Source organism: Pteropus alecto, unplaced genomic scaffold, assembly GCF_000325575.1.
Source record: "Pteropus alecto unplaced genomic scaffold, ASM32557v1 scaffold148, whole genome shotgun sequence".
Lineage (NCBI taxonomy): Eukaryota > Metazoa > Chordata > Mammalia > Chiroptera > Pteropodidae > Pteropus > Pteropus alecto.
Genome location: NW_006442105.1, coordinates 209,134 through 217,677, shown reverse-complemented (window position 1 = coordinate 217,677; position 8,544 = coordinate 209,134). Strand labels below are relative to the sequence as shown.

Below are 8,544 nucleotides of genomic sequence, written 5' to 3'. Positions count from 1 at the left end.
CTGTGGTACATATATACAATGGAATATTACTCAGCCATAAGAAGAGATGAAATACTGCCGTTTGCAACAACATGGATGGACCTCGAGATAATCATGCTAAGTGAAATAAGCCAGACAGAAAAATTTGAAGATCACATGATATTATTTATATGTGGGATATATACCTAAAAGCAACAAATGAGCAAGACAAACAAGTAGAGACTCATGGGCATGGACTATAGGCTAGTGGTTACCACACACACCAAAATTAACTCAAAATTGATTGAGTACTACAGACTGAGTAGTGGTTACTATTGGGTGCTGGTGGAGGGGGTAGGTAGATGTGGTAAAGGAAGTCAAATATAGGGTTTAGGGATAAGGTGAAGTGGGTAAAGGGGATCAAATATCTGGTAGGTGAAGAAAATGGACTTTGGGTGGTAAACAATAGAATATACAGGTGTCAAATGATAATGTACACCTGAAAATTATATAATTGTGTTAACCAATGTTACCCCAATAAACTTAATTAAAAATTAAATTTAAAAAATAATAAAAACAATAAGTTAAAAGAAAAAACAGTTTGAGGCAGTATCAGAGAAATTAGAAATGCACTCTAAACCCTTTTCTTGTTTAACAGATTATCACCTTTTGCTTTCATAAAATAAAGCACTGCTTTATAATCTTCACGTTCATGATATGTTTTTAAGATAGGCCTAAAAATGAATAATGTCAATGGTAGTTGCTTTGGCAATTTGATTTCGATGATTTATAGTGTATACTTGATGAATTACTTGAATTCTCTTTAAAATCAGAAAAAAACGTTTTGCTTTTTTTGAAAAAACAAAAGTTAAAAAAAAAATAAAATCACATGCCAAATACCCAATAACTTGGTGCCAAGTGTTCACTGCTACATATTGAAGTCTCTGTTGTGGGAGGCACTCCTTTTTTTTTTTTTAACTTTTAATTTGGTAATAATTATAGATTACCAGAAGTTTCAAAGATAATATGGAGAGATCTCATGTACTCTTCTCTTAGTTCCACAGTTGTTACATGTTAGATAAAAACAAAACCAGGAATTTGAATGATACAATGTTTATGTCTGGTTCTGTGTTATTTTATCACTTGTAGATTTGTATTAACAACCACCTCAATCAAGATAAAAAACTTAATAAAATCTTCCTCTTGCTACACCCTTTTATAGTCACATCTTCCCTCCCCTTCCCTAACTCCTGTCAACTACTGATTTGTTCTCCATCTATATAATTTTGTCATTTCCACAACGTTATATAAATGGAATTTTACAGCATTTGATCTTTTGAGTTTGGTTTTTCACTTAGCACAATGCCCTTAAAAGCAATCCAAATTGTTGCATTATCAATATTCTGTTCCTTTTTATTGCTGAGTAGTATTCCATGGAATGATGTACTACATTATGTATTGAGGGACATTTACTTATTGGGGGACATTTTGGTTTCTTCAGATATTGGCTATTATCAGTAAAGCCACTGTGAACATGCACATGTACAGATTTTCGTGCAGACATAATGTATCATTTCTCTGAAATGAATGCCCAAAAATGTAATTTTTGGGTCCAGTGGTATGATAAGTATATGGTTAGTTAAAAAAAAAAAATGACAAACTACTTTATTGAGTGACAATTATTTTGCTTTCCCACAAGTACTGTATGTGTCCCAGTTTCTCTGCATCCTCACCAGCATAGTGTGTTGTCGCTATTTTTTATTTTAACTTTTCTAATATTTCATTCTAATATTTCATGTAGTAATTTTTCATTGTGATCTTCATTTGCATTTCCCTAATAGCTGTTGAACATGTTTTTATGTACCTATTTGCCATCGTATATCCTATTCAGTAAGATTTCTCTTCGTGTGTTATGCTTATTCTCTAACTATTGTTGTTATTATTTTTTGGCTATATTTAAAAATAATAGACAGTTCTTATATTTACATTGTACAATTCAATGAGTTTTTTTTTCAATTATAGTTGGCATATAATAATATACCAGTTTCAGTTGTACAGCATAGTGATCAGAGATCCACATAACTAGCAAAGTGATCACCACGCTAAATTTAGTACCCTTCTTCCCCCTTACATATTTATTACAACATTATTAACCATCTTCCCCATTCTGTATTCTACATCTCCATGTCTGTTCTTCAACTATTCATTGTACCTCTTAATCCCTTTGCCTTTTTTTTTGTTTTGCCATCTCCCAACCCCTCTCCCATCTAGTAGCTCTCAAAATATTCTCTTTCCGCTTTTGTTGTTGTTGATTTTGTTTTTTAGATTTCACATGCACGTGAAATCATGCGATATTTGTCTTTCTCTGTCCAACCCATTTCATTCAGTGCAATATCCTCTATGTCCATCACGCCAATATCTTTTTCCATTCCCTTCCTTTGAGCCTGTGTGTGTCTTTTAATCTGAAGGGAGTCTTTTATAGGCAGCATATGTAGGGGTCTTGTTTTCTTATCCATTCAGCCACTCTGTTTTGTTTGGAGCACTTAATTCTTTTCCATATGAGGTACTTGTGATAGGAATGTAGTTATTACCATTCTTTATTCCTGTTTTTTTGATACATGTTTTTTCTTCATAAAGAAGTCCCTGCAACATTTCCTGGCTTGGTGTTGATAAATTCCTTTAGCTTATTTTTGTCTAGAAGGCTCTTTATGTATCCTTTGACCCTAAACAATAACTTTGTGGAATAAAGTATTCTTGGTTGTAGATCCTGGGTTTTCTTCATGTCAGATACTTTGTACCAAGCCCTTCTGTCCTGCATAGTTTCTTTTGAGAAATCAGCTACCAGTCTTATGGGTGCTCTGTAGGTAATTAACTTTTTTTTTCTCTTGCTGGTGTTAAGGTTCTCTCTTTGTATTTAACCTTTGGCATTTTAATTATGATGTGTCTTGGTGTAGGCCTCTTTGGTTTCCTCTTCTTTGAGACTCTCGGATGAGGGAAGTGTTCCATCATTATTTCTTCAAATAGCTCTTCAACGTCTTGTTTTCCTTAAAGTATCCCTACAACACATATTTAATAGTGTCCCTTGTCTACGGCCATGCCACCCTGAACAAACCCGATCCCGTCTGATCTTGGGAGCTAAGCAGGGTTGGGCCTGGTTAGTACTTGGATGGGAGACCACTTAGGAAGGCCAGGTGCTGTAGGCGTTAAAAAAAAATTGATTGTAAACTGACAAGGTCCTTGCAATCCATGAGGTCAACCAAGGGTTGTCTTGCCTAAAAAATATATATATACACACACATGTATATATAGTAAAAAAAACAAAGACCAAAAAACTGGCATTTATAAAAACAATAATAGTGTCCCATAGGCTCCTTAAATTGTTATTATAGTCTTGGCTTCTTTTTTCTTGCCATTCTGATTGTGTATCTTTGGCCTCACCATCCTCTATATCAGTTGTTCGATCCTCTTCTTTATCTACTCTGTTGATTCCCTCTAATGTATTCTTCATCTCAGGTGTGTTCTTCATTTCTGACTGGTTCCCTTTTGTAATTTCCATTTCCATTTTTATGTTTATTTTCTCTTTGTTAAAGTTCTCACTGAATTCCTACACTTCCCCTAAGTTCATTGAGCATCTTTATCACCATCTCTGTATATTTTGAACTCTACATCTGTTAGATTGCTTGACTTCATTATTCCTAGATTTCTGTTCTGTTCTCTCATATGGTTTCTGCTTCTTTGTCTTCTCATTTTGTTGGCTTTTTGTACTAAGCAAAGCTCCTAAGTCTCCAAGTCTTATTAGTGTGGATTTGTGTAGTGGGTATCCAGTGGCACAGTCTTGAGAGGAGTTCAGCTGCAGGCCAAGTTTAGCCCCAGCCTGTGCTGCTCTGGGGACACCTGTTAAGATTCAGCAAGCAATCCACAGATGCTGTGCTTATAGATGCTGTGCCTCAAGAAACCAGGCCTGAAAACGAAATCAGCTGCCACCAGTGTGAGTCTTGGTGCTGCTTAGCAAGGAGCACCTACCTTACCAAGGACACACCTGGATGTGGCTTGAGAGGGTTTGGGAGTCAAGGGAGGCAGAATTCCAGGTAATCCTCTGGGCGGAGTGACCTGTGTCATCCATTTTGATGACATCTCAGCTATGGCGGTGCTGAGTCCGTGCACTGGGAATGGGGAGGGCTCAACAGAAGAACAATGGATATTACCTGCACTTTTGCCCAGGAGAGAGCCTTGCCTCAGGCCCTCACTCCGACAACCCAGTGTCCCTCTGTAAGTCCCTGTGCCCCTGCTCGCAGCCGACTGGGTGCTGGTGCTCAGAATGAGCAGGTCCGTCACCGCAAAAATCCACTTGTACACATGGCCCCTTTAAGAGGTGTCTACAGCTGCCGCAGCCTCTGTCTCATTCAGCTACCCGGGTAGAGTAGCCTTGCGTCTTCGCCTTGTCCTACCTTCTCCTGTTGCAGGGTGATTTCTTCTTTCTCTCCCTAGTTGTAGGGCTTGTTTATCTAGATCCCAGGTGACTGTGCTTGCTGTTTGCTCTGCGTTTCTGTCTCAACTTTGATTTGTTTGCAAGAGGGATGATCAAAGCCTCTGTCACTTCTTTTCCAATTGTATTATTTTTTTAATGTTGAGTTTTGAGAGTTCTATGTATGTTTGAGATCGTCCTTTGTCAGATATGTGATCTGCAGCATTTCTTTTCATCCTTTAACCAGTGCCTTTCACAGGTGTTAATTTTGATGCTGTCTCTTTTACTCGTTTTTCTTTTTATGAATTGTGCTTTTGTTGTCATGTTTAATACTTTACCTAGACCAAGTTTCCTAAGATTTTTCTGTTATATCCTGAACGTTTGATAGCTCTAGGATTTACACTTAAGTCTTTTCCATTGTGAGTTAATTTTTTATAAAATGTGAGAGTTCGGTTGAGGTTTATTGTTTTTGCGTATCATCTAGTTGTTCCACCACTGTTTTTTGAAAAGACTGTTATTCCTTTCTGGAATTGCTTTTGTATCTCTCAGAATTAGTTGGCTGTATTTTTGTGTGTCTGTCTGGGTTCTCTGTTCCATTCCATTGATTTCTGTGTGTGTGTGTTTTTTTCCTCTGATAATATACAAACTTGATTACTGTAGATGTGTAAGAAATCTTGAAATTGGGTAGACTTGATTCCCCTGCTTTATTCTTCCTTTTCAGAATTCTTTTAATTATTCAATTCCATTTTATTTCCAATTTAATTTGTCCAAATCTACAACAGAATCTTTCTGAGATTTTGATAGACATTGTTTTAAACCTGTGTATCAGGTTTTGGGGGGAGAATTGACATCTTTATGATGTAGAGTTTCCCATTTCATGAACATGGACTATATCTAGTTCCTCTTCGATTTCTTTTGCTAGCATTTGTACTTTTCAGTGTAAAAATCTTGCATACGTTTTGTTAGATCTATATTTAAGTATTTATTTTTTTTGAGTATTGGTATATGGAATTGTATTTTAAATTTCATATTTATTGCTAGTGTATAGAAGCACAATTAATTTTTGTATGTTGATCCCATAGCCTGTGAACTTACTAAACTCACTAGTTTTAGAGGTTTTTTGTTTTTTTTTGTTTTTTTTTTGTAGATTCTTGAGGATACAGTACAATCATGTTATGTACAAATAGGGTATCTTATTTCTTCCTTCTCAGTCTGTGTCTCTTCTATTCCTTGGCTTGCCTTATTGCCTTGATTAGAACCTGCAATATTATGTTGAATAGCAGTGGTGAGAGCAGGCCTCCTTGTCTTGTTCCTGATTTTTGGAGGAATACATTCAGTTTTTTTGCATTAAATATGATGTTAGCTTTAGGTTTTTGTAAGTGTTCTTTGTCAAGTTCTTTATCAAGAAGTTCCTTCATTTTCTAGTATGCTGAACATTTTGTTTTTAATCATGAGTGGTGTTGGATTTTTGTCAAGTACTTTTTCTGCATCAATTGATATAGTCATGTTTTGTTTTTTTTTTTTCACCCTACTAATATGGTAGATTACGTTGATCGATTTTCAGATATTAAACCAGCCTTGCATCCCTGGAATAAACTTCAGTTTTGTTTGGTTGTGGTGTGTCATTCTTTTTATTTATGCTGAATTCTGGGTTCACTAAGACTTGTTAAGAATTTTTACATCTATACTCATGAAGGATATTGGTCTGTAGGTTTCTTTTTCTGTACTCTCTTTGTCTTATTTTGGAATCAGATAATCCTGGCTTTGTAGAATGAGTTTGGAAGGTGTTCTCTGCTCTTCCATTTTCTAGAAACGATTGTGTAGAATTGGTGTTAATTTTTCTTCAAACATTTAGTAGAAATTTCCAGTAAAATTATTTGGGCCTGGAGATTTCTCTTTGGGGGTATATATAATTACAAATTTTGGATTTTTAAAAAGTAGTTATAGGGCAATTTATTTCCTATTCCCTATTGAATGGATTGTGGTACTTTGTGCCTTTTGAGGAATTGGTCCTTCCCATGTAAGTTGTCTAATTTATGTGTGTAACTCTGTCATTTGGTCCATATACACTTATATTTTCTTGGTGGATTAACCCTATTATCATTATGTAATGCCTTTCTCTGTTTCTGGTAATTTTCTTTAGTCTGATGTCTACTCTGTCTGATACTAATATAGCCACTTATGCTTGCTTTTTATTAGTGTTTGCATGGTATCTCTTTTCCCATATTTTTTCTTTCAGTCTACATATGTCATTACATTTGAAGTGAGTTTCTTATAGACAACAATAGTTATGTCATTTCCCCCAAACCTCCATTCTGAAAAATCTCTATCTTGTGACTGGTATATTTCGATGATTCACATTTAATGTAATTTTTGATATGGTAAATTTAAGTGTACATTTTTTTTGGTTTTCTTTTGGTTCTGTTTTTTTATTTTTTTATGTTCTTTTACTTAAGTTTTTTTGTGAGTTACTCGAACATGTTTTAGAATGGCATTTCGATTTGTCTGTAATGTTTCTGACTGTATCTCTTTGTATTCCTTTTTTAGTGGTTGCCGTAGTTATTACATTATACATATGTACATATTTTTCAAAGTCAAATGTTCACATTTTACTAGGTTCAGGTCAAACCATTACTTCTAAGTTCCTTTTTTCACCCTCCACTTTATTATATGATTTTATTAAATATTTCTTTTGTATACATTGATAATAACCACATTAATAGTGTTATAAATTTTGTTTTAGCTGTCATACTTATTAGAAAAAATCAAGATGTGAAGGAAAGTATATTATATTTACATATATTTCTGCTCTGATCATATTTTCTTACTTGCTGTTATTTCAGGATTCCTTCTTTTAACATTTACTTCCTTGATAGTGAACTTCTTTTTGCCATTCCCTTAGGTCTGTTGGCAACAAATTCTTAATTTTTCTTCATCTAAGAATGTCTTGACTTCTTTATTTCTGAATAATATTTTTATTAGTATAGAATTCTGAATTGATATTTTTTCAGCACTTGGTCAAGAAATGTGCCATCATACAAAATTTTTTTTCCCCCATATATGTAGTGTATTGTTTGTTTCTGGCTACTTTCTTTGTCTTTAGCTTTCAGAAGTTTGACTATGAATTGATGTGGATTTTTTTTTTTTTTTGGATTTTTTTTTGGTGTTCCTTCAGTTTCTTGAGTATATAGGTTTATGTTTCTTGCTAAATTTGGGGAATTTTAGGCTGTCATTTCTAAGAATCTTTTTCTCTTCTGAAACTGAGACATGGATGATAAATGTCTCACACGTCTTAGAGATTCTATTAATTTTTTAAATTAATTTTTATTTTCTCTCTGTTCCAATTGGGTAATTTCTGCTCTTCATGTTCCTGTTCACTGATTCCTTTTTTATGATCTCTATTCTGTTGCTGAGCCCATTCACTGAATTATTTATATTAGTTACATATTTTTTAGTTCCAAAATTTTCATTTGGTTATTTTTTTATATTTTGGTATATATGAATATGTATATAGTATTCCTAGATTTTCTGTTTTCTTATATATATACATATTTGAAATGTGTTCATAATTGCCAGTTGAAATATTTTTTGAAAGCTGCTTTAAAATCCTTTCTAGATGATTCCAACATTTTGGTCATCTTGGTGTTTTTCTCTTTTGTTGTCTTTTCTCGTTCAGTTTGAGATCTTCCTGGTTCTTGGTCTGACTAGTGATTTTTTAATTAAAACTTGGACTTTTTAAGTATTATAAGACTGAATCTTATTTAAATCCTGTATGTTTGCAGGCTTTCTTCTGATGCTGTTCTGGTGGGTGAAGAGGGGGGCTACTTCATCACCGCCATGTAAGGGTGGAAGTTCAAGTTCTCCACTGGGTCACAGTAGGTTCCTTGTCACTGCTGAGAGGGTTGGGAATTTAGATCTTCCTTTGGGTCTCTGTTGATGCCAGCCTTTCTGGGAATTGGAGGGGCTCCCCACTAGCCTCCACTGATACTGCAGTTACAGATGAGAGGTCACGAAGGTATTCACTCTCCTTTAGGTCTCTCTGCTAATCCTACCCCAGTGGGACAGGCACCTTGTTTCTGCTGGGCAGAAATTGGAGTTATGTCCTCCTACATGGTTTCTAC

The 8,544-nt window shown here is 34.8% G+C and overlaps 1 protein-coding gene and 1 non-coding gene across 8 annotated transcripts in view; both read left to right on the top strand.

Moving 5' to 3' along the window:
- Nucleotides 1-8,544, top strand: part of PLEKHB2 (pleckstrin homology domain containing B2) — a 68,663-nt gene that overhangs the window by 31,652 nt on the left and 28,467 nt on the right. The gene's annotated exons all lie outside the window — the stretch shown is intronic.
- On the top strand, nucleotides 3,043-3,161 carry LOC112469233. The gene has a single exon (XR_003042550.1). It is a non-coding gene; the product is annotated as a 5S ribosomal RNA (ribosomal RNA).